At 37.2% G+C, this 23,789-nt stretch overlaps 1 pseudogene; it reads left to right on the top strand.

The window, feature by feature from the left end:
* The first annotated feature begins 12,191 nt into the window (after window positions 1-12,191).
* On the top strand, window positions 12,192-13,052 carry LOC102523984 (annotated as a pseudogene).
* The last annotated feature ends 10,737 nt before the right edge of the window (window positions 13,053-23,789 follow it).

Genomic DNA, 23,789 nt, shown 5'->3' with positions numbered 1-23,789 from the left:
TCTTAAAGTATATTGAATCTCATAGGATCTAAATCTTTATGGTTGTCACAACAACTGTCAGGGAGCTGCTTTCTCATCCTCTAGTTAGAGTGATCCATGACTTGGGTCCTCTTGGCTCCACTTGGGACATCTTTGCATATTCCATAAAGCTTTGAGAAGATCAAGCAAATTTAAAACAGTAAGGAAAAAGAACCCTTACCTACAACGTGGAGGACACACAATTTGGAATTTGGAGGTTTAAACTCTGCAACTCCAAACAAAGTGTTGAACAATTCAATGAGTTTGTCAAATGTATGCAGTCATGTAACCTCACCAAGATGAAGATACAGAGCATTGCCATAATCCCAACAACTTCCCCTCTTCCCCTTTGCAGTCATTATACTCCCTCCTGCCCACCCTATCCCAGGCAGCCATTGATTTACTTTGTCTTACTATAGTTTTATCTTTTCTGGAATGTCTCACAAATAGAATCATTCAGTTTGAAGTTTTCCTGTCCAGCTTCTCTTACCAGGTATTTTTGGATTCACCTACGTTGATGTATGTATCAGTAGTTCTTGCCAAAGAGTATTCCATTGTATGGATATACCGCAAGTTTGTTTATTCATTCCCCAGTTGATGGACATTTAGATTGCTTCCAGTTTTTAGAGATTATGAATAAAGCCTCTGTAAAGATTTGTGTGCCAAGTTTGTGTAAACATATGCTTTTATTTTTCTTGAATAAATATTGAGATGTGGGATTGCTGGTTATATGATATGAATATGTTTAACTTCACAAGAAGCTACCAAACTGTTTCCCATAGTAGCTGTATCATATTGCATCCTCACCAGCATTGTATGGGAGTCTCATTGCTTCACATCCTCTTCACGTGCAGTATTATCGTTACTTTAGACATTTTAACAGGTGTATAATGGTATGTCACTGTGGTTTTAATTTGCATTCCCCTAATGACTAATGATGTTGACCAGCTTTTCATGTGCCTATTTGCCATCCATGTATCTTTATTAGTGAAGTGTGAATTCAAATCTTTTACCCATTTTTATAGGGTTATTTATTTTCTTATTATTGAGTTCTGAGGGTTCTTTTTATATTCTGGACACATATCCTTATCAAATATGTTTTTGCAAATATTTCTCTGGATAGTTTGTGGATTGTCTTTTCATTTTCTTAAAAGGTCTTTCAATGAGCAGAAGTGTTAATTTTTTATTAAGTCCCATTTTCTTCTTTTATAGATTGTGCCTTTAGTGTGGTATCTAAGAAATCATTCTTTAACCAAGGTCACAAAGACTTTCACCTAGATTTTCTCCTAAAAGTTTTACAGTTGTAGATTTTACAGTTAGGTTTGTGATCCACTTTGTGTCAATTTTTATATATTGTGTGAGATATGGATTAAGTTGGGGTTCTTTTTGCATATGAATATTCAATTATTTTGTCCTATTTCTTGAAAAACTGTACTGTTTTCTCTGAGTTGCCTTTCCACTCTTGTCAAAATTTAGTTGACTATATACATGTGAGTCTATTTCTGGATTTTCTATCATACATCGATCTTTGTGCCTATCCTTTTGCCAATACCAAAGCAGTCTTGATTATTGTAGCTTTATGTAAGTCTTAAAATCAGGTAGTATGAGTCTTCCAACTTCTTTTTTTTTTCAAAATTGTTTTGGCAATTCTATTTTGTTTGCTTTCTCTGCATAAATTTTAATATCTGCTGGTTGATTTCTGCAAAAAAGACTGCTGGAATTTTGGCTGGGATCACATTGAACCTATAGATCAATATAAAGGAGAAATGACAATATTGAGTTTTCCAATCCATGATCATGGTATATCTCTACGTTTATATGTCTTCTTTGATTTCTCTCATCAGTACTTCATAGTTGATCATGAAGATTTTTTACATATTTTGTTAAATTTATACCTAAATATTTTATGCTTTTTGGTACTATTTTAAATGATACCTTTTGAAGTTTCATTTGTTAATTATTCATTGTGAATATATAAAGATACAATTGGTTTTGTATATTGACCTAATATCCTATGGCCTTGCTAAATTCACTTATTAGTTCCAGTTAGTTTTTATAGATCCCATTTGGGATTTTTTTCTGAGTAGACAATCATGTCTTCTGTAAATAGAGATAATTTTATTTCTTTCTTCCCATTCTTTATGTCTTTTATTTTTATGCTTTATTTCACACCTCCAGTGTGACGTTGAATAGGAGTGGTGAAAGTAGACATTCTTACCTTGTTCCTCATCTTCAGGGAAAACCTTTTGTCATTCACCATTAACTATGATGTTAGTTGTAAATTTTTCATAGATACCTTTTCTTAGGTTGAGGAACATAGGAATATCCCTTAGAATTCTAGTTTGCTGAGAGTTTTTTTTTTTTTTTTTTTAATCTTGAGTAGATACTGAATTTTTTCAAAGCTTTTCCTGTATCTATTGAGATGACCAGTCTTTCTTCTCTAGTTTTAGTATGGTAAATTACATTGATTGATTTAAAAATTTTGAAACTAATTTGCATTTGTTGGGTAAAGCTCACTTGATCTTGATGTATTATCCCTTTTACATATTGCTGGGTACGATTTGCTAAAATTTTGTTGAGAATTTTCTGTGTGTGTTCATGAGACATATTGTTTCCTTTTCTTTTTTTCTAGTATCTTAGTCTCCTGTTGGTATCAGGGTAATGCTGACCTCATTCCTATTTCCTGGAAGAGTTTGTGTAGAATTAGAATTATTTTTTTCCATAAATATTTGTAGAATTCATCAGAGAAGCAAGCCATCTGGGCCTACAGTTTTCTTTGTTTTAAGGTCTTTAGCTATAAAGTTATTTTTAAAAGGGATATACTATTATTCAGGTTATCTGCTCTTCCTTGAGAGAATTGCCACTTGTCTTTCATTTTCTTAACATTGTTTTTCAAAGAGCAAAAGATTTTACATGAGTTATAGAATTTAATACAATAGACAGTAGCAAGCTGTTATAAGTTCTTGAGCAGCACAGAACAGTGAAATAGCAGTGTTGGAGGAAGATGAGTAGGATTCAGACAGGATCAAAGGAGGAGACCGGAGTTAAGGAGACTAGTCGATGAGAGTAAGGGGCAGAGGTGGTGGCAGTGAAAATGAGGAGGAAAGGAGCACTTGGAAGTCACTTTCTAGAAAGAATAGACAGAACTTAGTCATGTCTGGAAGGAGGCATAGATGGAGAGGGGCACTCAAAAGTGAACCCAAGATTCTTATCTGAGGAGTTGAGAAGAATCCCAATGGTACTGGCAGACGTGACTTGATGGAAAGGGTAGTCATATTAGAAGTTAAGGTCGTGCTTCATCTTGGAATATATTGAGGGTGAAGTGAGCTTCTGTGGGAACTGACAGCAAATATAGCATGAGAAGATACGACAGTAGAATAGATTCCTGGATTAGTGAGGTCAGGGCGCCTCCAAAGGAATGGAGAGCCAGATCAGGTTGCTGTAGAAAATGTAGAATACTGAGTTAACTTAGAATTTCTGATGAATAAGGAATGATTTTTTTTGATATATTTGTCCCAAATATTGCATTGGACATACTTATATTAAAAATTATTCATTGTTTATCATATGTTCAAGTTTAACTGGGCATCCTATACTTTAATTGCTAAATCTGACAACCATCCTAGGGCTCTAGGATCTGAGAACTTTGATATCATTGTGGGCACTGGTCCCAAGGGCCTCAAAAAAAAAAAAAAAAGGCATCTAGAAAGGATCATAAATTTTTTGGAGAGATCTAAAAATTCCAGTCAGTATAGGTTAAGGACCAGGCTATTGGTGACTTAATCCTATGCCAATATAGCCAAATTGTATGCCTATTTTCAAATTTGGAGCCATAAATTCAAAAGTTAACTGCATATGAGTTTTGCTGTCAATAATAAGATCACTTTTAATCATAGAAAATGACGTATAATATTAAAATATATTTCAAGAAAATTAAGTGTCATTTCTCTTGAAAATAGCGAATCACCTAGATAATCTTATCAAAGGAGGGTATTTTGAAAAATAGAGGGATATACTATAAAACTTGTATTAAAGGCCTTAAAATAATTTGTTTTATGGGATAAACAATATTATAGATTATATACTAGGTACTATGAACTCTACCTTAAGATATGCATCCTCAGGACAGCTCTCCCAAGTAAATGCTATTATTCCCTTTTCACAGATGAGGAAACTGAGGCTAAGAGGGTTTTAGTCTCTAACTTGAGTAACATAGTATGGTGGTCCAATACTGTGTCAGTTAGCTAAGCTGGAATTTGTTTCTCCAAGTTCCTTGTCTTGCACTGTCCCTGTCTAACTAAAGCTGGCCACGGGAGAATCTGTGCCAGGTCTGGAAGGTGGGCTTGAAGCGCAGCCCTTATCCTCCCAGCAGGCGCTGGTTGGTTCATCTTGTTGGCTTGGGGCAGCAGCTCCCTTGGCACCTGCCCACCTCCAACTGCAGGTGCTCTCAATCCTGGTCAGACCCGCTGCAGTGAGAGACGGAATAAAGCCAGCATGCTGTGCTCCCAAGAGCTGGCATGCTTGCCTTCCACCCACTGGTGTCCAGGTTTCCTAAGATAGCCCGCCCTGCTGCTCTGCAGGCAGCTGACTTCGGGGCCACCCGCAGGGGAATCAGCCCTCCAGGAAGCCCTTCACAGGCTCCCATTCATGCTCCCAGGTTAGCGACTTTATCTGATCCTCCAACTACCTCCTCTTTCATTGACCTTGACCATCACATCTTTTCCCACCATTGTGTAATGTCTAATCCCTATAATGAGCTCCTTATTCCGTATCACTCCTTGTGGTCTGCTTCCCTGATTGAACTATTAACTGGTTAATTAACAGCAAGTAAATTTCTGCGTAGATTCCCAAGCCCAGGTCGGTCTGGCTCCTTCCTCTCATATTGAAGAAACAAAACAAAACAAAAAACCAATTACAAATTTTATTTGGATGGCACTCATTATGAAGCTTGGCTTATTGTTATGGGTGGTGTGATCGCTTAGTCATTTTCTTGCTGAAATTGGTAGGTTTCACAGTAATTTGAACTCCTTTTGTGTTTCCTAACACATTCCATTTTGAATTACAGCCATTGTGTATATGTCATCTCTAGGACTGAGGGATAAAGTTCTTCAAGGACCACACAGAATTTTCTCTTTATTCTTCAACAACTGCTGCCACAGTATTTTGCAAACCATAAGTACTTAATAAATGCTTGTGACTTTTAATAGAGTAGCTAGGTTCCTCAAAAAACTGCAAAATAGTCCCACATCAGAATATAAACTTGCATTGAGGGACACTAGGTATGTTATAGTATGTGGAAGAGATGTTACCACTAAATTGGAACATATAAAGATGAACAGTTTTAAGTAGGAATTGAATACTGCCCAAAGGGTTGAGATGTTCTTGTGAGAAGCTCAGGCTAAGCTTCAGAAGAAAGGGCAGAGTCCTGCTCTCCCTTGAATGTTGTGGGCTCATTGTAGAGATTTTTGTTACATCCTACTGAAAAGATACTGTCCTGTTACAGATAGAGGAGTGCATTCATCAGTTTTCTTAGTCCCTAGAAATGTACTCTGATTTCTTCAGAAAAAGACTTTTTTAAGGATTATAGGGAACTATATCCAGTACCTTGTAATAGCCTATAATGAAAAAAGAATATGAAAAGGAATATATACATATAGCTGAATCACTGTGCTGTACCTGAGAAATTAACACAGTATTATAAATCAACTATAATTCAATTTAAAAAAGGATAAAAGATTGCTCTCAGAATCTCTGGGAAGATCAGAGAATGACAATTTTGGGAAGTGGAACCAGCTTTCTGGGGGGAAAAAAACATGTTTTCTTAATTTCTATGCTATTTACGAATAATGATTATAGACATGACACATTTTTAAGTTTAATTTATATTACTAACATTTTCCCATCTCTTAAACTCTAGACAATCAACAAAATAGTAAATCAGTCCGTGATTTGCAGTGTTTGCCAATTTCTGTGATGTAAATACTCCCGTGATGGCTGATGTCCAAGCTCTCAGTGTGACGTCACTGAACACGGAATTGGAAAGAAATGTACAATACAGATGCCATAAATGTAAATAACATTAAGTCCATACATAACAGCAAAATACAGTAAAATAATCAGGAAATGATGAGTTTTGAGTTTATTATCTTTGTTTATATATATTTAGTTGTAAGTTTACATAATTTAATATTTAGTATTACATTTAATGACTGGCTCACAAAATTCCTGAAAATATAGCAATCACCTTTTACAAGCTGGCTCTAGCACACCACTGCTTGGTGGCCACCCAGCCAGGAAACAGCACCCTAGTTCACCCACAGCACTCACACAGAGGAGCTGATGGCACACAAGATAGCTGGGCATAGACCCTGTCACTGGTTGGGCACAGGAAGCTACTGGTAGAATTAGTGCTCTTTGTTGGTTCAGGAAACAGCCACAGCTGGCATCTGTCACCAGAGCACAGTGATCCTTATGTTTTTGTGTTGCTGGTTCCTAAGACTTTGAACTTGATAGATACAACTGATTGACAGCTCTCACTTAGGTTCAAGGAATCTAAAAAAAAAAAAGAATTATTTCACATTGTAAGCTTAATAGGTGGCAGGTTCTGCCTCGTAAAGTGATGGGTTCTACAAATATAGAGGAGTTCAGATATTGGGTGGCAAAAAAGAGTAATAAGTGTCTGCACAGTTCTATATTTCACCCTTTTGGGTGCCTAATATCAGCATACAATCTTCTTCCCATACTTAAACTTCCAAAAATGGAAGGAAGAAAGGGGGGAAAAAAGGAAGGAAGGAAGAAAAGGAAGGAGGGAGAGACAGAAGAGGAATCTCAGAAGGAAAGAAATGATTCTAATCAACATAAGGAGTAAACCCTAGGACAATGAAAAATGTGTTCACCTCCTTTCCCAAAGTGGTCAACCCAAAGTCCCATTGGTAACAGGTGTAAAATTAATCACGAGATTAATTTGGAGCCTATATAAAATAGTGGGGGGAGGAGACCTAGGGAGAAATTGAAACTTAGTTAAAATGTGCAGGTATGTACTTGACTTTGGAAAGAAGAGAATAGTCCTTGTTTATATCATGAGTCATCAGGCCAGAGTAGATGATACGATTTTCCTCCATAGAGCAAAACTTCATTTCTCATTTTTATTTACTCAGTAACTACATTATGTGTCAATCCTATGCAAGGCAATGTTCCAGCTGCATGTTCCAGCTGCAAGGAACAAAACAGACAAAAACCCTTACCTTCATGGAGCTAATGTTCTAAAAGAAGGAAGCAGACAATAAGCTAGCTAAATAATATAGTACATTAGAAGGCAACAAATTCTATGGAGCCAAAAATAAGTCAAGGAAAGGGGATAGTGAATTCTAGAAGGGGGCGGTGTTTGCATTTTAAATAGGGTGCTCAGGGAAGGCTGTATTTCAGCTAAGATTAAAGGAAGCAAGGGAGCAATCTCTTTCTATCCTGTAAACCAGTTTCATTCAGGAATTAGAGTTAGTTCTGAGCCAGTTTTCAATAATCTCCCAAACATTTAGGTGTTTACCTTTACTGTGTACTCTTCTCCTGATATAATGACTTGTAGGTACTTTTGGAAAAGTCCAGGAGGGAGAGTCACAGGACATACGTGTGTGGTTTTGCATGGGTCCCCACCTCCCCCTAATGCAGGCACTCTGGGTCACTGAACTGACTCAGGAGTTAGGAATCAGGCTCTGAGTCTCCACTGCCAGGGCTCAGAGTAAGTCTCTGTTCACCAGAGTCAGAAGGTTTTGGTTATTTAGATCAAGTGGGCCCTTAATGGCTGACCATCTATTTTGTTCTAGGGACCGAATACTCAAATAGGCACTAACAAAGATCCCTGTTCACCAGAGTCAGAAGGTTTTGGTTATTTAGATCAAGTGGGCCCTTAATGGCTGACCATCTATTTTGTTCTAGGGACCGAATACTCAAATAGGCACTAACAAAGATCCTTGTAGGGTTCATTCTATTTACCACCCCCATTCTGCTGACACACACACCTTGCCTTGGTGGTACTACCCTGGGACCTCAGTGTTCTCAATGTGAGTTCACTGGGGAATTAAATCAGGAGCCCATTTCCAGCCATCACATCCCTAGGCTACATTGAATTGCCAGAACAATGTTCATTCACTTGTTTCTCAGTGTCGGTGCCCCCTCACCAAGGGGTGTCTCTCAACCCTCTAAGGGGACACAGGAAGATGGGAGAACAAACAGCCTCTGTGAGATCAATCCACTCCAACATTTTTTCTTTTGCCTTTTTTTCACTCCAACACTTTTATCTCCCTGCTTGGATTGTTTCCTTGACATTATATCAAGGAATTTCTGGTATCTCAACTCTACTTAGCCAGGTTTCAGTCAACTAATTGAAAAAAAAAAAAATTAGACCCATTCCCAGCTGCTTGTATTAGTGCATCCGTAAATACAATCTGACCTAAAATTCTGTGCCCTAGTATTAACATAACACCCTCAGAATCCATTTCCAAAGTCTACCAATATAAATTAGCATAATCCTACAATTCTTGTGATGTATAGTTAGTATCTGTCTTACTGGATTTTGTTATTATAGCCTATCTCCTCCAAGACATGCTGGGATGTATATAATATAATACATGTTATATTCTATGTATTCTATATACCAATATATGTATTTCATACACTACATATATAGTTACTTCTGTAGTTGTATATGTATGTGTAACCATATAATTATATACACACATACTCCCACATACATATAGATGTAACTCTATAGATAGAAAGAATGATGGGTGGAGGAGGTAAGTTATGAAGAAAGTATTCTTGTCAGGCCAGGTCTTTACAGAGTCTTCAAGAAGAGTCTTACCCGCTTCCGCTGCAAGGGAAACTCCATGGAGCTGGCGTTTCTGTATATTCTGAGCTGTTTTATTCAGTGCCTTCACTTGAACATGAGGAATCTGGTGAGGCTGGTATACCTCACCTGCTACTGAAATTAGACAACTCACAACAAGACCTAAGCGGATGTTTGATTTTCAGGAATTTATTTGGGGGTCTATTAACCCTGCTGCACAAAAGGTAACAGATTCTTTAAGAATAATCATAGACAGTGCCTCGTTTGAGTCCTCACTATGATCCATTTTCTTTCTTTAAGCTCTCCAGTACCATTAGAAGCACCTATTTTACCCCGAAGGCTTTGAATTCTTTGCATCTTTTGTGCTGTTTCTTGGGAACAGACCTTGGGTTTCTCAGTGCCTTGTGTGAAGTTGCACTTCCTGCCAGGTGACCGTAGTTCACTGCTCCATGTAATACCGAAGTCCGGTCCTTCAAAACTGCCTGGGCTGTTACTCCATTCAGCCCCAACCTGGCCAGATAACAAATCCCAGCTTCCCTGTGGCTCTAGATATTTTGTCTCCCCTGACGCCCAGCCCCCCATGGAGCACTGCCGAAACACCAGCACATTCATATTTGTCTGTCTTTGTTTGAGACTCCACGCATATTGTGGCTCTCCTGTTGTAACACTGCACATGCAGACATGCTGCAAGAAATTAAATCATAGGGGTAAGTCATGTTACATTATTTCTAGTTTTGATGTATGGTGGGTAAGAGCACTGGCTTTGGAATTAGGAAGATCTAGATTCCGACCCTAGATCTGTAATATACTTGTTGTATGACCTTGGGCAAATTACTCAACCTCTTTAAGCCTCAGTTTCTTCATCTCTAAAAGTGAAGATAATAATATTTACCTCATTATTGGTGATGTTGTCATGAGAATTAAATAAAATCTGTTAAAGTACTCAGTAGCACATATTAAGAACTCAGTAAACTCTGAGCTTTCTATTTCTTAAGTGAAATGTCTTGAGGATTTGGAAAGCACTTAGTTTTATCAGGAATACATTTACAAATGATCTTAATATGCCTCAGCAGGTGTCTAATCTCACCCATTATAAAACTGGGATGATTTAAAAGCAAAACACCGACTGCATCAATTCTGTGGAGGGTCTCAGTGCGGAATTCAGAGAACCACTAGACGGCTCCATAACTGTAGATACTGTATTTTCTTTACCACTGTGTCTCCACATATTCCACTCCTCACAAAAGGCATGACCAAAATCAGGCACCGAACAAACATTTATTTTTTTAAGTAAATATTTATTGAATAAACAATGTTTCTTCTGATCTTTCCCCCCAATTCTAGATGTATCCTTTCTTTTTTTTTTTTCAGCTTCCAAAGCCCTATGCAACAACACACTCCCAGTCAAAATTCCAGTAGGCTTTTCCTTTTTTGCTTTGTAGAAATTGAGAAGCTGACTCAAATTCAAATGGAAATGCAGATGGTGAGGAATACCCAAGGCAATCTTAAAGAACAAGGTTGGAGGACTTTGCCTGTCAGATACTAGGACTTATAATGTTATAGTAATTAAGACAATGTGATATTCATGCATAGATAGACAAATCACCACATTGAACAGAAAAAAAGATTAAGGAAAAAACCCAAACATATACAGTTACCTGATTTATGACAAAGGTGATGCTGCAGGCCACTAAGGAAAGAATTGGTGCTGGGTCAGTTGGGTACCTAAGTGGAAAAAAAAAGAAAAAAAACTTAACCCTTGCCTCACATCTTACACAATAATAAGTTCCAGGTAGATTGCATGTGAAAGGTAAAAATACAGAGCTTTTAGAAGAAAGCATGGGAGAAATGTTTATGACAGAGTAGGCAAAAATGGTTTAACCACAACACAAATAGGGCTAACCACAGAAGGAAGAAATAACAAATAGGACTATATTAAAATTAAGAATGTTGTTCATCAAAAGACATCCTTAAGAGAATGAAAAGGCAAACTAGAGTGGGAGAAGACAAAGCAATACACATACTGACAAAGGACTCATACAAATTATATAAAAACTTCTACAAGTCAAGAAGAGAACAGAATACCGGTAGGAGAATAGACAAAAGACTTGAACAGAATTTCACAAAAGATGATGTAAATATGGCCAATAAACCTATGAAAAGATGTCCAGCTTCTTTAGACAATAGGGAAATACAAATTAAAACCACACTGGTTCTACCAAACATTTAAAGAAGAAATAATACCAGTTATTTTCAAACTCTTGTGAAAAACAGATGAGGAAACATTTACCAGCTCACACAATAAAGCCAGTATCACTCTGATACTAGAGCCAGACGAAGATACCACAAAGAAGACTACAGATCAATATTCCTTATAAATATAGATTCAAAAATCCTCAACGAATACTAGCAAATCAAATCTAACAATGTATTAAAAGGATTATACACTGTGACAATGTGAGAAACATCCCAGGAATACAAGCGTGGTTTAACATAAGAAAATGAATCAACAAAATATACTGCATTAATAGGATGAAGGTAAACACTACATGATCATCTCAATTGATATATAGAGAAGGCATTTAACAAAATCTTTTCATGATAAAAACATTTTTAAAACCTAAGAAATAGAAGGGAACTTTCTCAGCGTGGTAAAGGGTCATAAATATTAGGCAAGAAAAATAAATAAAAGGTATCCAAATTGGAAAGAAAGAAGTAAAATTACCTCTACTCATGATGACACGATTTTATATAAAGAAAATCTCGAGGACAGTACCAAAAAGAAAAAAAAAAAAACAAAAACAAAAACTAGAGCTATTAAACAAATTTCAGCAAAGTTACAAAAGTGCAAGATCCTCACACACACACACACACACACACACATCCAGTTGTGTTTCTATACACCAGCAATGAATAACCAGACAAGGATATTAGGAAAACAATTCCCATTCTCAAGAGCATCCAAAAGAATAAAGAACCTAGAATAAACTAAGAAGATGAAAGACTTGTACACTGAAAACTATGAAACATTGCTTAAAGAAATTAAAGAAGATCTAAATAAGTGGAAAGATATCCTGTGTTCATTGAATGAAAGACTTAATATTGTTCAGATGGCAATACTACCCAAAGTGATCTACAGATTCAATGAAATTTCTATCAACATTCCAATGATAATTTTTGCAGAAATCGAAAAGCCAATTCTTAAATTCATATGGAATTGCAAGAGGACATTAAAAGCCAAAAAAAAATTTTAAAAGAACAAAGATGAAGGTCTCACACATTCCAATTTCAAAACTTACTACAAAGCTATAGTAACTAGCCTTTCCTTCCTGATAGCGCTCTCACAAACATGGTGAAGGTCACTAAAACCCGCTGGACTTCCTATAAGAAGTGTGGCAAGCACCAGCCCCACAAAGGGACACAGTACATGAAGGGCAAGGATTCTACATATGCCTAGGGAGGGTGGCATTATGACAGGAAGCCGAGTGGCTATAGTGAGCAGACCAAGCCAATTTTCCAGAAAAGGCTAAAACTACAGAAAAAAAAAGTTGTGCTGAGGCTTGAATGCATTGAGTCCAGCTGCAGATTTAAGAGAATGTTGGCTATTAAGAGATGCAGGCATTTTGAGCTGGGAGGAGATAAGAAAGAAAAGGACAGGTTACCCAGTTTTAAGATTCATATCTTGTTTTATTATGAAGACAATAAAAAGCTACAGTAACTAAAACAGTGTGGTATTGACATAAGGACAGACATATAGACCAATGTAATAGAATGGAGAAATAAACCCACACATCTATGGTCAACTGATTTTTAGCAAGTGTACTAAGACCATTCAATGGGGAAAGGACACTCTTCTCAACACATGGTGCTGGCATAACTGGTCCACATGCAAAGGAAGGAAGTTGGATCCCTACTTCACATCATATATAAAAATTTAATCAAAATAATCTAAATATAGAGTTAAAATCACAAAACTCTCAGAATAAATCATAGTGGTAAATATTTATGGCCTTAGATTTGAAATGGATTCTTAGATATGACATGGAAAGTGTAAGCAGCAAAAGAAAAAATAGATAAATTGGATCTTATTGAAATTTAAAACTTTTGTGCTTATGTCCAAGGATGCAATCAAGAAAGTGAAAAGATAACCTACAGAATGGAAGAAAGTATTCACAAATCTTACATCTGGTAAGGGTCTAGTATGCACAAGATAGAAAGAACTCCTACAACTTAACAACAAAAAGACAAACCATCCAATTAAAATATGGGCAAATGACTTTGAATAGACATTTTTCCAAAGAAGATATGTAAATGGCCAAGGAGCACATGAAAAGATGCTCAACATCATTAGCCATTAGGGAAATGTAAATCAAACCCACAATGAAGTGGTTCATACCCATTAGGATGGCTATGGCTATAATAATTCTTTTAAAAATCCAGAAAATACTGTGTTATTTTTCTGCCAATGATGTGGAAAAATTGGAGTCCTGGTACATTACTGGTGGGAATCTAAAATGGAAACAGTTTAGCAGTTCCCTAATAAGTTAAACAGAATTACCATATGACCCAGGAATTCCACTCCTAGGTATTACATATACCTATCCAAAAGAATCAAAAAGTGATACTCAATTGAATATATGTACACACATATACATAGCAGCACTGTTCACAATTGGGGAACTAACCTAAATGTCCATCAGTGGATTCATGGATAAACAAATTGTGGTATATATATATACACAATGGAATATTATTCTACTATAGAAAAAATGAAGTACTGAATAAATGTGAATGAACTTTAAAAACATTATGCTAGGTGGTAGACGCCAGAAGCAAAAGGTTACATCTGGTATGATTCCATTTATATGAAATATCCAGAATAAGTAAATCTATAGAGACAGAATGCAGATTGGTGGTTGCCATAGACAGGCGGGGCAGAATCAGGGAACAGGGAATGAATATTTAATGGGTACAGAATTTCCTTCTGGGGTAATGAAATGTTTTAGGGCTAGATGAAAGCGGTGGTTGGAGAACATTGTGAATGTGCTAAATGCTACTAAGTTATTCACTTTTAAAAGGTTTTATGTTATGTGAATTTCACCTCAATAAAAAAATATGTTAAAAACACACACATTGTTATACCCAGCAGAAGAGCTAAACTAAAAAAAGACATAAAACTAAGTCTTGGCGGGGACGTGGAGCAACAGGAACTGTCATAGACTGGTGGTGGATGAGTGCTGAGATGAGAAAACTGAGAAAACTGGCAGACTTTGCTAGCGCTGAACCACGTGCACAGCCTATAACCCAGCAAACCTTCACTTCAGTGTGTGCCCCAAAGAAATGCATACATAATGTTCATTAAAAGACATGCATTCAAATATCCATAGGAATACTATTTGTAATAGCCCAAATCTGGGAACTAGCTAAATGCCTGTCGATAGTGGTATATAGATAAATGGATTATGCTACAGCGGTGAGAATGCACATTCTAAAGCTCCATTTAACAATACGGGTGGATCTCGTGACCATAATATTGAGTGAAAGAAGCCAGACAGAAAAGAGCACATGCTGTATGACTTCATTTATATAAAGTTCAAAAGACAGTCAAAGCTAATCTACGTTGATAGAAGTCCTGATAGTGGTTGCTGTGGAGGAGGTAGTGACTGGAAGGGAATGATCCTTCTGGGCTGTGATGATGTTCTGTTCCTCGATCTGTTGCTGTTTCCACCATAGTATTGAGTTGATGAGAAAGAAAGTTCATGAACTGTACATTAATGGTGTGTGCCCTTTCCTGTTACATTATTCCTCAACATAAAATTTTTAAATATATTTATGGAGATGGTTTGGATGATTGGGGAAATGTATTTCTAAAGAGTAGGGATGAATCAAGACTTCCTTACTTCTGAAAAGCTTAGGAATCAAGGGCAACTTGGATTGTGTAGGGGGAATCACTGTGCCCTGTCTCCTTCTGGGGTCATAACAGTCATGGGGAGACTTCCACTCAGAATCTTGATTCCTATTTTGAAAGCACAGCACCATTCCATTTGTTTGTATTAGAAATAGAGGATTTTGTAGCTGGAGAGAACCCCGGAGATGGCCTTGTGCAAGTCCCTAATATTATTACATAGGAAAAAAAGCATAGACACATTATAAGTAATATAGACAGCATGCTCCCTTCTCTGTTCGCGTGAGCCATCTAAGGGATTCTGAACCTCCCTTTTATGATTCAAATCATATAATTTTAAGATTTAAGGTTTTGAAATTATTTTCAAAAAGAAAAACCTGAAACACCAAGACAGTTCCCCCTCTGAATGATATTTCCTGCATTAAAAACAAAATAGAGTAGATCTCAGGCATTCTTGAGATTTAACAGATGATTAAATTAGGAAATTCGATTTCATTGATCTCTTAGGATAAATTTCCTAAAGAATTATATGTGACGTTGAAATGACAGAGTTGAATGCCCTTCAAGAGTTTAATAGCATATGAGAAACTAGTGAGCTGGTTCTATAAAAGGGTCCAATTCTGTATTTCTTTAAGGGAAACTTTAACAATCATGAAATCTTCTGGAGATGTTGAAACATTTTTTGCTTACAGAATGTCACCAAACCATTTCCTGTGAATCTCCGAGTTATTTTTATGTTTATATTTTTATAAAAAAGAAATAAAAATAAATGGAAGATTTTGTCAAAATCTGTCAATTCTCTGGAATTCCAGTCCATTTATATTAAACAAGGCATGAATTGAAAAGCTCTTAACCATAAGCTTGAGACAGGGAGTCATTTTGATCTTCTCAGTTGGAATTCCTGTTCTCAACACCTATACTTGATGCACATACATAGTCCCTTGGCTGTCATCCCCGAGCCCATCTGCTGGCATGGCTCTCTGCCCACTCACAAGTTTGGACTCCTGCCCTAGTGCGTAGGTGCCAGGGAACAACAGTTTACATGAGCAGCCTGTACAAGGATGTAAATGTACCCTCTGCCCAGTGTCTAGTCATGGTGTCCACTAAACGCAGGTGCTGAGTGTGCCTCCCCCTTTATTGGATCACACTTTTCATCAGATGTTCTTGACAGAAGATGGGTGGTGGGAAAAAATAATGGAGGTTGGGGAGAAGAGGCTTAGGAAGTGAGCTCCCTGGTTTTTAATGTTTTAAAAACCTGAAGGTTAATTTCACCGGGGCAGCTACCTCGGCAAGGCGTGATCATCACGGGAGTGTCAGCAAGGCTGTAGCCCAGGAGGGGAAATGTCTCCACCCTTTTGGCAAGATCAACCGCAGCAGACAAGTGACTCACAAAAGACTGTACTTGCTCCTGTAAATTACCCAAAGGGCCAAAAGGCGAAATGTCTTTTGTTTACTTTTTTCCCCCAAAAGTTTTTGTTTGTAATGATCTCCATATCAGGCTTAGAAAAACAAGAGATTCTCTGGGTGTTTCTGTGCTTTAGAGAAACTCTTTCTTGATGTGGTTGAAATAGGAAAGACTGAAGTCTATTCTATAGTATCTGCCAAAATCTTCAATGGCTGTTGTTAGCTGTTGGTGGCTCCGTCATAAATGTGGTTCATATAAGGTCCTGAATATAAATATCATGCTATTTCCTATATTTTTATAGTTCCTATTTTCTATATGATACCTGGAAAATGTTAGGAGTATGCGATGGAATGTTAAAGCATGCAATTTTAAACTCCTCTATAAGACGATGTAAAGTCAAATCTCTCTGACCCCTCAAATACAGAAGAGGGCTAGAATTGTATACACAGAAGGAAACACAGATTTTGTAAGATCTAATAATTTACTCTTTGGTTCAAAAGAAAATGACTCAAGTCATGAAACCCAGGCATTAATCTTGTAGAACTCCCCGGAGATGGATCAGGTATATTCCTATTATTAAGACAAATAGTAAAAATGAATATTGATAGAAATCATGGGCCCTTTTGTATTTTAGAAAAGCACTGAAACAATTTTTATGAACGTTAGCAAGATTTGGGGGTTCTTTTATTTTCTGCTAAATGGTATGAATTATCTTTTTTTCTATGACAAGTCTGGTAAATCAGAGCAAAAGAATATATATATTTTTTTTTCCTTACTATAAGCAATTAGTAAACATGGATTAAGCACCTATTATATACCTGGCATATGCTGAACTAGAAGGGATGCAGAAGCCATTCATTAAATTCAGTGTTAACAACAGAAGGTTATGGCAAAAGAAATCCTGAATTCAGTATCAGGAGAATCAGCTTTCTAGTCCTGGTTACACCATCAGCTAGGAAACCTCAAACAAGTCACTTTTTCTCTTTGAATCTTACTTTCCTTACCTGCCAAACAAAGATAACAATACATGTCTCATTTTCTTTTTTAATGTGGCCATGGTAATAAGTGAATTGGCTGTGTAAACACTCTTTGAAAATCATATAGTGCTATAAAAATAGGAGGCATTCTTACTATACACTTCTGGAGAACTCCCTTGTTCTTTGAAGAAAAGTCTTGTTAGTTTTCGAGTTACATGTTGGGTACAAGTTGCAGGAGGCCTTGAATGCTAGGTTGGAATGGATTCGATTGGATTTTATCATGGAGGTAGTAGTAGTTATTTACAGATTTTCATTTACGGATTTCAGTTGGGGAGTGACAAGCTACAAGGGGCTTATTTGATGGAATTCAAGTAACTTTTTCACATTTAAAAAGTTTAGGTGGTTTCAGCTTATTCAGAATATTCTTATTTCATTGTGAGTTTCACGGGGCTATTTGTCATCATTATCTAACAGTTACTGTGCTTTAAACATATTCCCTCTCTTAATCCTCACAAGGACTGCATGTGTGATTACAGGCACACCTCGCTTTATTATGCTTCACTGTATTGCACTCAGTAGATGTTGTGTTTTTACAAAGTGAAGCTTTGTGGCAACCCTGCCTCAAGCAAGTCTACTGGTGCCATTTTTACTTTTTTTTTTTTTTGGTGGGGGGGTACAAGTTTTTTAAAATAAAATTTAAAATGTACTTACTTATTTTCTTAACGTAGGTACAGGGGATTGAACCCAGGACCTCATGCATGCTAAGCATGCACTCTACCACTGAGCTACACCCTCCCCACCCTTATGGGTACCATTTTCCCAACAGCATTTGTTCACTTCGTGTCTCTGTGCCACATTTTGGTGATTCTTGTAATCTTTCAAAATTTTCATTATAATTATATTTTTTATGGTGTTCTGTGACCAGTGATTGTTGATGTAACTACTATGACTTGCTGAAGGCTCAGGTGATAGCTTTTATTTTAACAATGAAGTATTTTTTTCATTAAGGTATGTACTTTTTTAAGACAATGCTATTGTACACTTAATAGGTTACAATATAGTGCAAACATAACTTTTGTATATACTGGGAAACAAACAAAAAAAAACCCTGTGACAGACTTTATTGTGATATTTGCTTTATTGCAGTGGTCTGGAACGGAACTCACAGTATCTCTGAGGTGGGCCTGTACTGTGGTACTTACTGTTCCTGTTTTACGAAGATACTGAGCACAGAGAAGTTAAATGCTTTTCCCTAGGTTACACAGGTGTTAAGTAGAAGAGTTGGGATTCAAACACAGGCAGTCCAGCTTCAGTCTGTGCTCTTGAATAAATATTCAACTAGTATTTATCAAATGGCTACAATATGACAGATACTCTGTCAGATGCTGGAATCACAAAGAGGGAAAAGGCATGGTGGCTTCTCTTAAGGATTCTATCCTTTATGAAAGCATCCTAGTTAATTATGCTTTTGCCCTAGTTACTCATAAATACTCACCATCTACTTCTTTGTTCATTCAACGTTTATCTACTGAGCGCTTACTAGACATTGTTCTAGGTGAACAAAACCAACAAAGTTCCCTGCCTTCAAGGAACTGACTCCCTAGTGAGGGGAGGCAGACAATAAACCAGTAGTGAAATATACATCAGAAGGTACTAAGTGTTATGGAGGAAAGTAAAGAAAAGAGATAGAGGTATTATACCATTTGAGCAACTTCTTTATTTCATTAGCCAGAACATTCCTGCTAAGGAACCACGTATTCCAAACCAGTTTGGGACACAGGACACACATATATTCTGCATATTAGCCAGATGTCATCTTTCTGCTACAGTCTCTATACAAACCACGTGTGCCACATCCTGCTATTGACTCCAAAATCCATTCTCCCGGCTTTTCTCCAATAACTCCTGATTTTTAGCAGACACAAGACCACCCGGAGTAAGCATCACCTTTCTGAGGCTCTCTTGCCATTCCTTCTGACAATGTGCTCACTTTGAGATTTACAATAAATGTGGCCTCTTCCACAAGACCCACTCTGACTCACGTACCTGAGAGGTGACTTCACCCTTCTGTGACCATCCATAGGATGTAGCTACATCTCTGTTAGGACATTTGTTAAAATGTCTATGAACGGCTTTAACACATCTACTATCGCGTTAACACCTTGGTCACGTGGATTGGATTTTATTTATGTTTGGTTGCTTCATAACAAGTGTTTTGGAGGTAGGAGGCTCTCAATCACTATATATTTTTTGTATTAAATTGTGGGAGTAGCTGCTTTCTTACTCTCCTCCCACTTGTTTTGGACTCATTCTCCTAATGTTTTCTTTCTCACTTTTATTCTTTCTCACTTTTTTACTCTCTGGTGGAGTAAAGACAATATAACCGAGCTCTCCTGTGCAATCTAATTTACATTTCAGATATAGTAATAAGCCCTTTTAATAGAGCCTACAAAGGTGGAAATATATTTATAATCACAGTAAGAATAAAAACAAGCTCAGAATTCACAAGATATAAATTAATAAGGCTTCATTCTACTGGCTATGAAAAATCATCGATGTATTCAACATAAAATTCTTTTTGTTTTTTTAAAATATGATTGTAAAACTTTCATCACTTTTATGTAAGATGAATATTGAATTCAGTGACAAAAGGAAGGAAATATTTTCTTTTCCATGATAGACTAAGTCTAAATTCATATTATCATAAAAGAACATTATTATAAAAATGTTAAGCTTCTACTATCAGCCTGGGAAAGTCTCAGTTCATGTTTGACCTTTGGAGGTCATAGATCAAGTCTGAAAAGAAATCAACACAGCTACTTTGTTTTAGTTGCTGCTCTGGAGTTGCACAGTGTCTATAACATGTACGATGCAGTTAAGAAATCTGCTGTTTGGAAAAAAACTTATGCTAATGTATGACACAAATATGCAGCAACCAGAAGAAGAAAAGAATTATTCTTTGATTTTTGCATTCATGAGTCAAACTTACATGTTTAATTAATTGGAAAAAATTCAGAAGCATGTATAATTTTCACCTTATAATGAGTCAAGGGCAAATATCTTATAGTTCTTCATAAGACCATACAGCCACATTTATGAATAAGATTCATGCTATTTCAGATCAGAATTTTAAGGTTTTTGGTCATGATCATTAACAATCTTGCAGAACAAATGATTGCTTATTCTGATAATGGCATTGTAAGGTATTGATTTAAAATAATGTAGAGGCTATGTTTCTGAGCAGGAAAATATGTAACATTCCAAACTGATTTAAAATTTGGAAATACCACCATTTCATTTTAACCACTAGGTCTAAATTGTGTATTTCTTTTATTTTTAAAACAACTGATTTAAAAGGCTAAAAATGATTAATTGTATTGTATGTAAAGCAGTAACGTATCTTTTCTCAAACTGATCTTAAACATGTGTTCCTCAGCTTGTCCCCAAGGAGTCTCTGGCATGACACTTGTCACAGTGATTTCAGAAATTAGCCATAAAAGGGAGGTAATGGAGACACACAATTTTTTTCAGGAATCGATACTCTACGGTATTTTAAAATGTTCTTTGCTTATTTGTGTGGTCTTATCTGGGACCCACTGTAGCTCAGACCTACATCTGAACTGTATTAGGAGAGAATGTGGTACTTGAGAAGCAATTTATTAGCAATTGGATGTAACTGTGAATTAAAGCTATTTTCAATTTTACTTGGTCTTTCCAATCTTGTCTTCTAGTGAAAGGATTTTTGGGGTAAGCGGAGATTTGTCATTTGAGTCTAATGATCTAGTTTCTTCTCATGTGAATAAAAAGAAAAAGCCAACACTCGCACCTGGAAACCTGGCATGAAACCAAAACACCCGTTTCTTTGCAGTGTGTTAAAGCAGGTGTGGAAGGCAGTCCCCAGGGTGGCTCCCAGTGACCCCATCTTCTGGTCGTCCCGCCCTTCTGTAGGCCCCTTGGTTTGGCAGAACTCTGTGACTCATTTCTAATGCAGAGCATCCAGCAGCAGTGACAACGTGTCCCGGCCCAGGTGAAGCTCTGAGGGACTGCTGCTTTTGTCCTGGGTCACCTCTTTCTTGGTCTCTTAGCTCCTGGCTCTGAGGAAAGCCAGCTTCCATGCTGTGGGCTGCCCTGTCATGAAGCCTTTGTGGTGAGGAACTGAGGGAGGCCTTTGGTCAACACCCAGTGAGGCACTGGGGCCCTCAGCCCAACGTCTTGTGTCCTTCAGCCGCAGTGGAGCCATGAAATGTCTTCAGTCATGAGATTGCAGCTTGACTGCAGCCTCGTGAAAGACCCTGAGCTAGAACCACCCAGCAAAGCAGCCCTCAGATTCCTGACTCTCAGAAGGACCAGCTTTAGGCCACATTCTACTCCATAACTAGTAGTGTTGTGTAACACGTCGGGTAGGAGTCCACTCAGAGGTAGCATCTTCTATTCCTTAATGTGAGAGAGATTTCATGTTCCAGAGGCCAGGAAAGAGCCTGAGCTCTGGTGTCAGACCACCTGGGCTCCAGTCTCGGCTCTGCTGTTTATTTAAGTATGTAGATTTGGACAAACCATTCAACTTACCTAAAACTCATTTCTCCTTTTTTTAAATGGCAGTAATGATAGTACTGTCCTGAGAACCGAGTGGGGGAATTCATTTAAAAGACCTGGCACCCAGAACACATTTAACATGGCTAACTATTATTATTATCATCAGCAGCTCAGGGAGAGGACAGTGGCAGATTTTATTCTGAGTATTTTTTCTTCACAGCTTGAAAAAGAGCCACTTTTTATAAAATAAGGACATGACTGGGTTCCTCTTCTCCAGAGGCCTTTTGCTAATGTTTGTTTCATGTTATAATGTTTTTTATTGAAGTACAGTCAGTTTACAATGTTGTGTCAATTTCTGGTGTACAGCACAATGTGTCAGTTATACATATATATATATAGATTCATTTTCATAATAGGTTACTACAAGATACTGAATATAGTTCCCTGTGCTATACAGTATGAACTTACTGTTTATCTATTTTATATATAGTAGTATCTGCAAATCTCAAAGTCCCAACTTACCCCTTCCCACCCTCTTTCCTACCTGTTAACCATAAATTTATTTTCTATGTCTGTGAGTATGTTTCTGTTTTGTAAATAAGTTCATTTGTATCTTTTTTTAGATTCAACATGTAAGTGATACCATATGGTATTTTTCTTTCTCTTTCTGGCTTACTTCACTTAGAATGATATCTCCAGATCCATCCATATTTCTGCAGACGGCATTATTTTATTCTTTTTTATGGCTGAGTAGTATTCCATTGTGTAAATATTCAACAACTCCTTTATCCAGTCATCTCTTGATGGACATTTAGGTTGTTTCCAGTGTTTCATGTTATAATTTAATTGCCAGCTCTACTTAGAGAATATTTCCTTCCTTTAAATGATATTAATTAAAATATCCCTTTTTTAAATCCTTAAAATATTTTGATTTATAAATTTCTTTAAGCTGTCATGAAGTTTTTTTTTTAAACACGTTTATTGTGGTATGATTCTTGTACAGTAAACTACACATAGTTCAGATGTACAATTTGATTAATTTTGATAGCTGTATACACCAATGAAGCCACCACCACAATCAAGATAGCTAATGTTCCCATGTGATGAAGTTTTCATAAGTTTAAATGGGGAATAAAAATGCAAGTAGTAGAATTATCATATTGATGACAATACTTCCTTTGAGTACTTACTAGGAAACATTAATGTCGCTACAACATGAATTATGTCCATAAGAGAGTGAGTGAATTTTTTCAAACACAGCAAAATTATCCACTCAAGTGAATTGTTTCCTTCAGAATAATCACTTGCATTCATTTGAGAAGCATTTATTTAGCACCTCCTATGGCCCAGGCCCTATTCCAGGTGCTAGTGATACAGTGAGAAACAAAACACTGTCCATGCCTTCAAGGAATTTGCAGGTGGAGACAAAAGAGTTTCAGGCAATTTCATGTCAGTTTAAGGGGTAGAAAGGGGGAAGCACTGGGGGCCGTGAAAAATGGGTTTGGAAAAAGGCTCCCTGGTTCAGGCGAAGATTGAGACAGGTCTTGAAAGGTTAGCCAGAGTAATTAGGCAGGAAGAACGGACAGGGAGGGCAGGTTAGGGGTCCAGGCTGTGTAGGGGCCTGGAGGAAGAAGAGCACATGGCTTATTTAGGAGGAAATGCATCTTCGGTATTGTCGGATCTCATCAGGCCACGAAATGGGCCATGACCAGAGGTGAAGCTGGAGAGGGAAGCGGGGCTCCCATCTGAAGAGCCTTGTGTGCCATTCCAAGGACTTGAGACTATTGTGAATGCCTTGGTGAGCCAAGGAGTGGTTTTAAGGAGGAAGTGTTCCCACGGGTTACACACTGATTCCACAATGCTCCTTTACTCAAAACTTTACAGAGCTTCGTTTAAATTGCTTTCAGCTCACTCTTTTGAATACACTCAATGCTGAGAATGCTTTTGAGGGTGGACTAGACTTGGGGGTAGGATGTGGGGTGGGGGGATGGGAAACAAACCAGTTAGAGAAATTGTGTTCTGTAAACTAAGTTGGTAATGAAGTGGGTGAAAATTATTGGGGGTCAGAAATTTGCTCTGATTGTAAAGCCATGAGGCTGAATCTTTGCT

This window comes from Camelus ferus, chromosome 35 (genome assembly GCF_009834535.1).
Source record: "Camelus ferus isolate YT-003-E chromosome 35, BCGSAC_Cfer_1.0, whole genome shotgun sequence".
NCBI lineage: Eukaryota > Metazoa > Chordata > Mammalia > Artiodactyla > Camelidae > Camelus > Camelus ferus.
Note: the sequence above shows the minus strand (reverse complement) of the source record. Positions and strands in the feature narration are given on the sequence as shown.